Consider the following 10,222-nt stretch of genomic DNA (forward strand, 5'->3'; position numbering starts at 1 on the left):
TTGGCACTCTGACCTGGGCCAGACTTCACCTTCATGGGCACTCTGACCTGGGCCAGACTTCACCTTCATGGGCACTCTGACCTGGGCCAGACTCATCCCTCATTGGCACTCTGACCTGGGCCAGACTTCACCTTCATGGGCACTCTGACCTGGGCCAGACTTCACCTTCATGGGGCTCTGACCTGGGTCAGACTTCACCTTCATGGGGCTCTGACCTGGGTCACACTTCACCTTCACGGGGCTCTGACATGGGCCAGACTTCACCCTCATGGGCACTCTGCTTTTTTCAACACGCTGGAAAGCTTCGAAGGTTTATGAAACTTAATTTCGCCATCACAAAGAGGCTCTTGCACCTCCGGAGCTACCCACCAAAATCAAGCATCGCATGTGTGTTATCATACAGAGCACTATGGACCAGGAATATTGTTACGTTGTAAAGGGAACAACCCCAGTCAACGTAATCTGCCTTTATAAAATAACTTCAGACTTCTTCGAGTCTTACCTTGAAGAGTTAAAAAAGAGAATTTACCGAAGGTCTGCCATGCTAAACGTCTAGCTGAAATGACAAACATGTGCTTTCACAGCTTTTTATTATCTATCGAAAGTTGCAAATACAATGTTTAAGTATCGAAATACTATTAGAAAAAATGAACACATGTATCAAGACTTCTCTCGACCTCGAAAAACGTTGTGGTGTCAGAATATCTACAAAAACGTCCTACTACTGCATGTCAACGGTTTTACTTTTACATAGACTAAAGCTATATCTAATTCATTTGGACTTGCCATCTTGTTGTCTTGTCGTGATCTCCTGAATAAAAGACTGCGCTTTTCTCCATTCAAAAAACGAGAGGGAGCGAATTACCGTAAATATTGTAATGTTCTGGTGCCAAGTCTTAAATGTAGACTGAACATATACATATAACATTTACGTTTACATTTAACATTTAGATATACATTTAACATTTACGTTTACATTTATTATTCATATTTTACATTTACATTTAACACTTATATTTAACATTTATATATAACATTAAACATTTACGTTTATATTTAATATTTACGTTTACATTTATCATTTATATATATATATATATATATATATAACATTTACATATAACATTTAACATTAACATTTAGATGAAAGATTTATATTATTAAACAACTTATTAAACAACAATTTCTCTCTAAATGTTTGAAAAAGTGAAATGTGAATATTGTTGTCCTTTTTTACCCCCTATTATAATGCTAAATGTGCCAAAATTGAGCAGGATTTTAGAACGTGCAACATTTTACAAACGGCGCCCCATAGAATAATGGCACGTATGTCAGGCACATATTGTTGCGCATTGGTGGTGATGTGCAGAACTCAAACGCTCGACTCAGAACACAGCAGTAGATTGAAGGATAAACGTTTTACTTAGCAGTTTCGGTACACAGGTAGGCAGTCCAAACATAAAGCAAACATATCCAAATAGGGCACAGGCAGGAGAATAGTCATTGTACAGTCCAAGGTCGGAAACACGAGAAACTTAATAAACAATATTAAGAAATATTAATGAAATATTTACGATCGCTAGGATAACTGGGAAAATACAAGGAACAAAAACACGCAACATGACGAGAACCCAACGGGTAACAAGAATACACAGATATCATGGATAACGGGGAGAGGTGAAAACAATCAAGGCGGGGCAGATAATCAAATGCAGGGCGTGAGGTGTCATACACGAGGAGACAAAGGTAAAAAATAAACACAGGAACACAGAACACGTGACAACACAAGGTAGACAAACTAAGAAACAGGACAGAGCACAGACCTGACCCACATGTTCATACAATAATAATATGCCCCAACTTAAAAAAAAAACTGTTGACCCAGTATCTGATTTTCTAAAATGATATGTAATGAGATATGCCATGGTGGTGACGTTAGCACCCCTATGCACAATATTAGACCACTCATCAGACCATGGGCCTCATTTATAAAACGTTGCGTAGGAACCATCCTACATTTTGTCTAAGACATTTCCTGAAATGAGCGTAAGTGAGATCCACAGTAAACAGACGTACACACAAAAAACACGTGTACGCCAATCCTTCAGTTATAAATCACAAATGGTCGTGAAAATGTGGGCAACTGAATCTCCGCCCTCAAAACGCCCCTATTTAATCTAATCAGCATATTATCAATGCACAAACAGAGCGCATCCTCAATGCACAAACTCTCTGTGACGGTGGCAAGCAAGAAAGAAACATGTAAACAGAAGAATTAAAGTGAGGCTGGCATTGACGTTCTGCTGACGGAACAGCAGATGCGGGCCAAAACATCGTTATAAAGCCTGTCTGGTGGCGTAGCCTAATGGCAAAAGCAAAGTATTTGACATGTAGTAGACACGTCTCTGAAGCACCAGCACCTGCGAGGCACAGGAGTGTGCGAAATATGGATGAGAATACATTGGGAAACCTGTTTTACGCAGGAAATCTTCTTTCACATTTTGCTGGGCAGTGTATGGAAATATAATAAATTGCGGGCATATGGGATAGTATACTGCGAAGAACATCGGGCAAAATTCTGCTTAATGATGACGGGGATTGCTCGACTGGTCCCATCGGAACGGTATCGTTAGCCAGGAATCCAAGAACGGACAATACCTGAACGTGTATGGCCTGGCTGCCTCTGGTGCGCCTCTCTAGACGAGAGGCCATTTGGGCACATCCAGTGGTGTAGTGGTCCCTGGAGAAGTGGGTAAACTCTTTATTTATTTTTAAGCAGCCCATACAGCACATGATAAACGCCCTGTTTTGAGAAGTGGTTAATCCAATGCTGACTGAAAAATAAGTGGGTATCCGTATACCTGCGTATACCCTGGACTACACCACTGTGCACAACGCTCTCGGCAAGCGGTAGCCACCTATCAGACATACATCATCCTGTGTCAAAAAGTCTGCACGATCACAACAAAAACCCTCTCTCTCCTTATTGCGCAGTTGGCAATATCCTCTAACAACGCCAATGCAGCCATATCTCCTAGCTACTGAAAACTAAGCCACTTTTAGTATTTTTATAGGCTATAAGTTTGAGCGAAATGTTTTACAAGTGCGAAATTAAAACGGAATACCTATAAGATGGGAATATCATTCATGTGTAAATTATTCTAATAGTTTATTTGATTTTATTGAGCGAAACATTAATTTGGCCTTTCACCATTAGCCCAAATGGTGACGTTGATGAAACTGCGTGTCGGCCGTCGGTGCTCGGAGAGTCCCGAATTCCTGCAGTACTCCAGTATTGCCGCAAGGAAATGTACTTACACGAACTGAAACCAGACGTAGAGATACGTCCTTTTCTACGTCTAAGACGGTTTTTATAAATCTGTACTTAGACGTGGATTTGATCGCACGCACAGTCTAAGATCAGTTCTGTGCGTAAGTAGCCTACGTTTTATAAATGAGGCCCCATGTCCTGGCTAGTGGCTACACACATTTGTTATTGAGAGAATCCAGTCGATGTTTAGACACTGTTAAAGTTGTTGTAGTACGACACGAATCATTAACTATATTATTAAATAGCAATGCATAAAGTTCATATTTTTTATGTACTTTTGACCGGGTGTTTTGGTCTAAATAATACCCCATCATGTAGGACTGTTTAGCTGCTTTTTATTCAGGCCCAACAAAGACTTAACCGCGGCCTCGGTGAGAGCTAGAGGGCACAACCTCTTTTTCACTCTCGTGATGCTGTGACAGCTCCCAGGTGATCATGTCCACCGACCTCATAATCTTTAGAGGCAAGGACTGAACCTCTTCGCTTCACAGACACGCATCAGGGCACGCAGCAACCTCAGACGGTAAATTCTCTTTTTTAACTCTTCAAGGTTGGACAAGTTTACAAGTTTACAATCACCCACGTTCAACTTTAGCAAGACAGCTTCAACCTCAGCCATACGGTCTGCTAGCCGGTTGAATGCTACTTCATTGTTAAGATTGTCTATCTTCACATTTAGTTCTGTTAACGTCGACTCAATGATATCCAGGCGGTCTGATATCTGTGTAAATGCAGAAAGAACGGCATCTGAGGTCGCAGCAGACCAACCAGCACAATGTTCCACTACCAATGCTGACCTGTAAGCCGATTGTGATTGTCCGACGTCAACTGTTTGCCCCGTGTTTACTGTCGGTGAAGCTAAACCTGAATCGGGTGAGTCAACAACGTCCGTGTCAAATGAGGCCTTGTCCCACAAAGAGATCTCTGTGGCTATCCATTCAGTTAGATAGTCCTGTAGCGGGTCTTGTCTCAACACATTGCTGCCAGTGGAGTCCTCTGCTATCTGGTTGTCTGAAATTAACACAAAACAATGTTAGCATCTCCATTCCACACCGTTTCTTATACACGATTCCATCCATCCATCCATTGATTCAAAATGTTGGGGGACAATGTATTTTCCTTTAAGGATTAGCAAAAGGTTGCTCTTCCCTATACCTCTCAAAGTGGTCATTAAAACTGAAACCATGTCTTTAAACCTATTAGACTGAATGTTTAACTGACTTTTCTACTTTGTCTTGACATTGAGATCCCACTGGAATGAACTCCTGATTACATATTTATTATATAGTTATTACTTCTTTATTACCAGCATGTTTCATGCTATTGATATTCCAATCAGACCAAACTTTTTTGGTCCCAGTGGGACTCAATAGACTGGGATATAAAACGGCATTTGATAGAGAAGGAGGCCACCAGGAGTGACAACGGCAACAACACCAGGCTACATTAATGGGGTTTCGCATTCAGACATATTTTAATTAGAGTGCATGAAATGCCATGTCTTGTTTTTCCTAGGCTTCTTATTACAGTGCATGAAATGCCCTGTATTGTTAATCCTAGACTTCTTAATACAGTGCATAAAATGCCCTGTATTGTTATTTCTAGTTTTCTTATTATTCCAACTTCTTATTATTCTGTTTTATTCTATGTCTCTCAGACAAATTGGATCTGATTGTAACCCTGCAATTCTTGGAGTGGCGTCCAGAAAGTCAGTAAAATGACTATAGATAACTTAATATGATACAAATGCGGTATACGGATCTTTTAATATGTTTTTAGTCTCACCAAAGTACAACTTATCACTCTGAATGCAGTCTATAACAGACAACTAGAAGTGTTCAATGAGAGCGTTTGCCAAACCCACCCCCAACAAACATTGACAATACAAGAATTGAGAAAATATGAGGGGTTAAATACATAGGGAAATTAACCAGGGAAAGAGGTAATTGGATGGAATCAAAGAGGGGCATGTGAAACTAATAAAGACAAAGAACAAGATTAACCGAAACTGGTGGAACCAATGATACAATAAACTAAGAAACCAGGAAGAAACCAAACGGGGCGTGAACAGCAACAAGAAAGAACAAAGGCACATGGCTAACAGGAAACGCAGGAAATAACCAAAGAAGCAGACTAAAGGGCTACGGTAGGATAGTCCATCCTATCATCTTTTCCTAACCATTTTTCCTTGACCTCAATGTAAAATGTCAAGACATTAAGGGAAGATGTGATGTAGAATTTAGGGATCCACCCAAATTCTTACGTATAGTTGTACCAAACCTGTACTGTTAAAGCAAAGGTGAGGAAATCCGTGTTAAGCATGGGGGGCAATGTGGCCTGTGCCACAGACATTTATACAAGCTGGGGGGTTCAGACAGTTCATAAAACATAGTTTAGTTAAAATAAAAATGATGAAAAAAAGAGATGAAAAATATAGTATGAGTATGTGGAAATATTTTTCACAATAAATTGTATGCTAAAAAAAAAATATCAGAATCATGTTTATTGGCCAAGTACATTTCCAAATACGGGGATTTTTTTTCTGGGTTTAGTTGCTCTAAATGTATTTAAACTGATAATTTGATGCATTACCAATGAATATTAGATTAGAAAATACAGCATGTGCCTGATTAACATGACTTCCGATATAAGCCACGACACTTTGGGTTTTCTATTAAAAGACAGATTATTTTGTTGATTTAACAGATACAGATACGGATAACGACGCCAGTATGCACATCTAGTGATAGCATAGTAGCGTACTGTTGGAATTGGCCTGTTTTACAGCCCTTCCCCTACTGGAGGGATGTCTGCTGGTAACATAGTTCCACACGCCTCTGATTGTCAGTTTGTACCTGCTGAAGATACTCAAACGGGTCCTTTTTTTCCATTCTCAAACTTCCCATTTTCTCTGGAGTGAAGAAAAACACAAAACCTTAATGGATCCTTGTAGAATGCCGTCCCAGCTTGTTCTTTCTTCTTGCGTCCTTGTCTGAGGAAGCGCCGCCCTCCTTAGCATAGCCAGTCTACTCTTGATGAAATAGCTAACAGCATCACATGTTTCTCCTTTATGAATGGAAGGATTGTTCCATGTGGCGTAGCCTACTGTACTGCCTGGACTGTTCTACGGGCGATCTTACATTTTGTGCATTGTATGGGCTTTCTCTTCTCAACTGTCTCTGTCATGAGGCACCTAGTTTTTTACCCCAGGGTATATATATGATATGATATAAATGAATAATGTAGAAAAATGCAATGGTTGTAATACAGTGGTGTGGTGGACATGGAGCAAAAACCTACCGATACGTTGTAAACAGGGTCTTAGAAACATACACAAGGACACACACCTGCTGAAAAGCATAGTGACAGAAATGTTAGCAGTAAATGCACTGATTTTCGACAGAGATGCTCCATGGACCACTACTCAAATTGGCTGGAAGTCTGTATGAATAAATAAACTTCAGTTCATTGCATTCGGTCGTCTGCCTCTCATTGAAGTAGCAACTTAAAAATTTGAAGAATTAGTTAGCTACAACAATAAAAATGTAAAGACTATGTCAGTTTTTTTTACATTCTATAAATACTCTGAACGATCATCGATAAAAGCATACTGAGGCCTAAAATATCATATTTGATCAATTGTTAATATGGACTTAAAGGTGCAGTATGAAGGATTTAGGGGGATCTATCAGCAGAAATGGAATATAGTATTCATAATTATGTTTTTACTAATGTATATCACCTGTAACTACAAATCGTTGTGTTTTGTTAGCTTAGAATGAGCCCTTCATACCTACTTAAGAGTGGGTCGTCTTCCATGAAAGTGGCGACTTGAATTTGGCGTCCGTTGGAAGGAGAATTAGATGAAAGAAGAGGAATCTGTGGTACTTGATTCCTCGTTGTCAAAGAAGCGAAAACATGAAGCAAAACCAAGATGAAACAGGCTACAGCATTGTGTGCCTTTTCTAGAGTGATGCCGAAGTTGCCTGTTTTCTGCTGGACAGGTAATTTAGTCTACCAATCTAAATGCAATGTCTTGGTTGATAGCTTTAACAATGACATCATTTTGGAAGTAGCTACTGGCACTTGAACCGGGGTCTACAGGTACCAAACCTGCACCCTGACCACAATGCCAAACATACTGATCCGTAGTGACAGTCACACAGGCATCCCTCACGCATCCTCCAACCGTACTTCTCCCATCCAAGGGTGCCCCACACACTAGAGCTTCACCCTTCCCAGGGTGCCCCACACACTAGTGCTTCACCCTTCCTAGGGTGCACCACACTCTAGTGCTTCACCCATCCCATGGTGCCCCACACACTAGTGCTTTACCCTTTCCAGGGTGCACCACACACTAGTGCTTCACCCATCCCAGGGTGCCCCACATAGCAGTCATGCTCTTTGGCATTGCCGTCAGGGTGCAGGTTTGGTACCATGTAGACCCAGGTTAGACCGATATTTAAACATTATAACCATATAACATAATGTACTGGAGATGCAGTATAGTTCAAATTGAATAGTTCTGAATGATGCACAACTGATATGTATAGTTCATCTAACAGAATATTTAAACTTAACTTATACATTATACATGTTCCAAAATAACACACCCAAGTTGAACTTAAATATATTTCAACAACACTTAAATATAAGTCAGTATACTGTTTTCATACTTTAAATGCACCTCGAAAAAGTATGCAAATGCCTTCAATTGAAGGGTTTACAGTAACCATAGTTTCATTTACATTTAGATACTGGGTGGTATTTCCTGTTTGTGCGAGGGTTCCCAAATTATATTTGACACATATATACATCAAAATACTGATTTTCTCTTCGGTTTCTCAGCAAATGTACAGTGCCCTCCACAAATATTTGCACCCCTAGTGAATATGAGCTAAACAGGCTATAAAAAAATATGTCTTTGCTGTTAATCCACTTGGTTTTTCACTCAAAATATTCACAAAAATCTTACCTTTTCATTGAAGTAAAATTGTTGAAAGAAAAAAAAAAACTGTATAAATATTTTTTCCCCAAAACATGTGTGCCACAATTATTGGCACCCCTACAAAAATCTTTAACTAAAATCTAATTGAAGTATATTTCCAGTAATATTTTACATTTCTAAGTTCACCTGTTTGATAAAGAACTCTTATGAGGTCAACCATGACTTCAAGTTCCACTGGCGTACAAATATGAGGTGACACAGGCCAAATTCCATTAGTCATTTATCACTATGGGAAAGACCCAAATAACACAGTGACGATGTGCGACGAAAAGTTGTTGAGCTGCACAAATCAAGAAATGGACACAAGAAAATCTCTAAACAGTTGAAAATACCCATTTCAACTATCATGGAAATAATTAAGAAGTTTAAAGCGACAGGAGATGTTAAGAATCAGCCTGGAAGAGGACGTGTCTATACATTAACCCCACGCACCGTGAGGGGGATGGTTCTACTGGCAAAATAATCTCCAAGGATCACAGCTGGAGAATTGTAGAGGTTAGTTGAGTCTTGGGGTCAGAAAGTCTCCAAAACTACCATCAGACGCCACCTACATCACCACAAGTTGTTTTGGAGGGTTTCCAGAAAAAAGCCCTTTGCTGTCAATCAACAACAAACTAAAGCGCCTACAGTTTGCCAAATGTAAGTCAGACTTTCAATGGGACCGAGTTATATGGTCAGATGAGACCAAAATAAAGCTTTTTGGCAACAAACATCAAAGATGGGTTTGGCTTAGACAGAAAGATAGCCATATAGAAAAGCACCCCATACCCAATGTGAAGTATGGTGGCGGATCTTTGATGTTGTGGGGATGTTTTTCTTCCAAAGGCCCTGGACATCTTGTTAGGATACATGGTATCATGGACTCCATCAAATAATTATTTAATTAATAATATTAAACGAAAACCTAACAGCCCCCTCCAGTAAGCCTTAAAATGGGCCGTGGTTGGACATTCCAGCAGGACAATGATCCTAGGCACACCTCAAAATCAACACAAAAGTGGTTCACCGACCACAGAATAAAGGTTTTGCCATGGCCATCACAGTCCCCTGACCTACACCCCATAGAATATCTGTGGGATGAGCTGTAGCCAAGTCTACAAACGTTGACCTCAGATTCTGAAGGATCTGAAGAGATACAGCATGTAGGAATGGTCTCAGATCCCGTGCCATGTGTTCACTAACCTCATCACGCATTATAGGAGAAGACTTAGAGCTATTATCTTGGCAAATGGAGGCTGCACAAAACATTACATTAAGGGGTGCCAATAATTGTGGCACACATGTTTTGGGGGAAAATATTTATTTAATGTCAATGTTTTTTTTTCTTTTAATAATTTTACTTCAATGAAAAGGTAAGATTTTTGTGAATATTTTGTGTGAAAAACCGAGAGGATTAACAGCAGACATATTTCTTTATAGCCTGTTTAGCTCATATTCACTAGGGGTGCCATTATTTGTGGAGGGCACTGTATTTACCAAAGTTGACTTGAATCATTCTTCTAGTTAATCTGCAACTACCATCCAACCCTAGACTTTAGACGAGTTTGGATAAAATGTAGTCCCTAAACAGTGAACTCTGAAACATGGCGTTAGCAGCTAACAGTTAGCTGTCTGTGTCTGAATTCAATGCCTGTTGATGTGTTACACTACGTTTCCATCCATAACTGCTCAACAGGAAACAAGCACTACAATGATTTAACATTAAAAGGTTTGGTCTTCGATTTGAATCTTTTTTTGTTACATTCAGAGAATTGCTCCTAACTGTCTGTTAAGTGTGTGCGGTCCAAAAAAACAAGAAATGCATCGCCATACTGAAAGTAGGGGTGTCATTTGTTTGGCTGTTGAGCTCAAATTTCATCAACCTTTTAGCAGAATCGTTGGCT

The sequence above is a fragment of the Sprattus sprattus genome (assembly GCF_963457725.1).
Source record: "Sprattus sprattus genome assembly, chromosome: 15".
In the NCBI taxonomy this organism is placed as follows: Eukaryota; Metazoa; Chordata; class Actinopteri; order Clupeiformes; family Clupeidae; genus Sprattus; species Sprattus sprattus.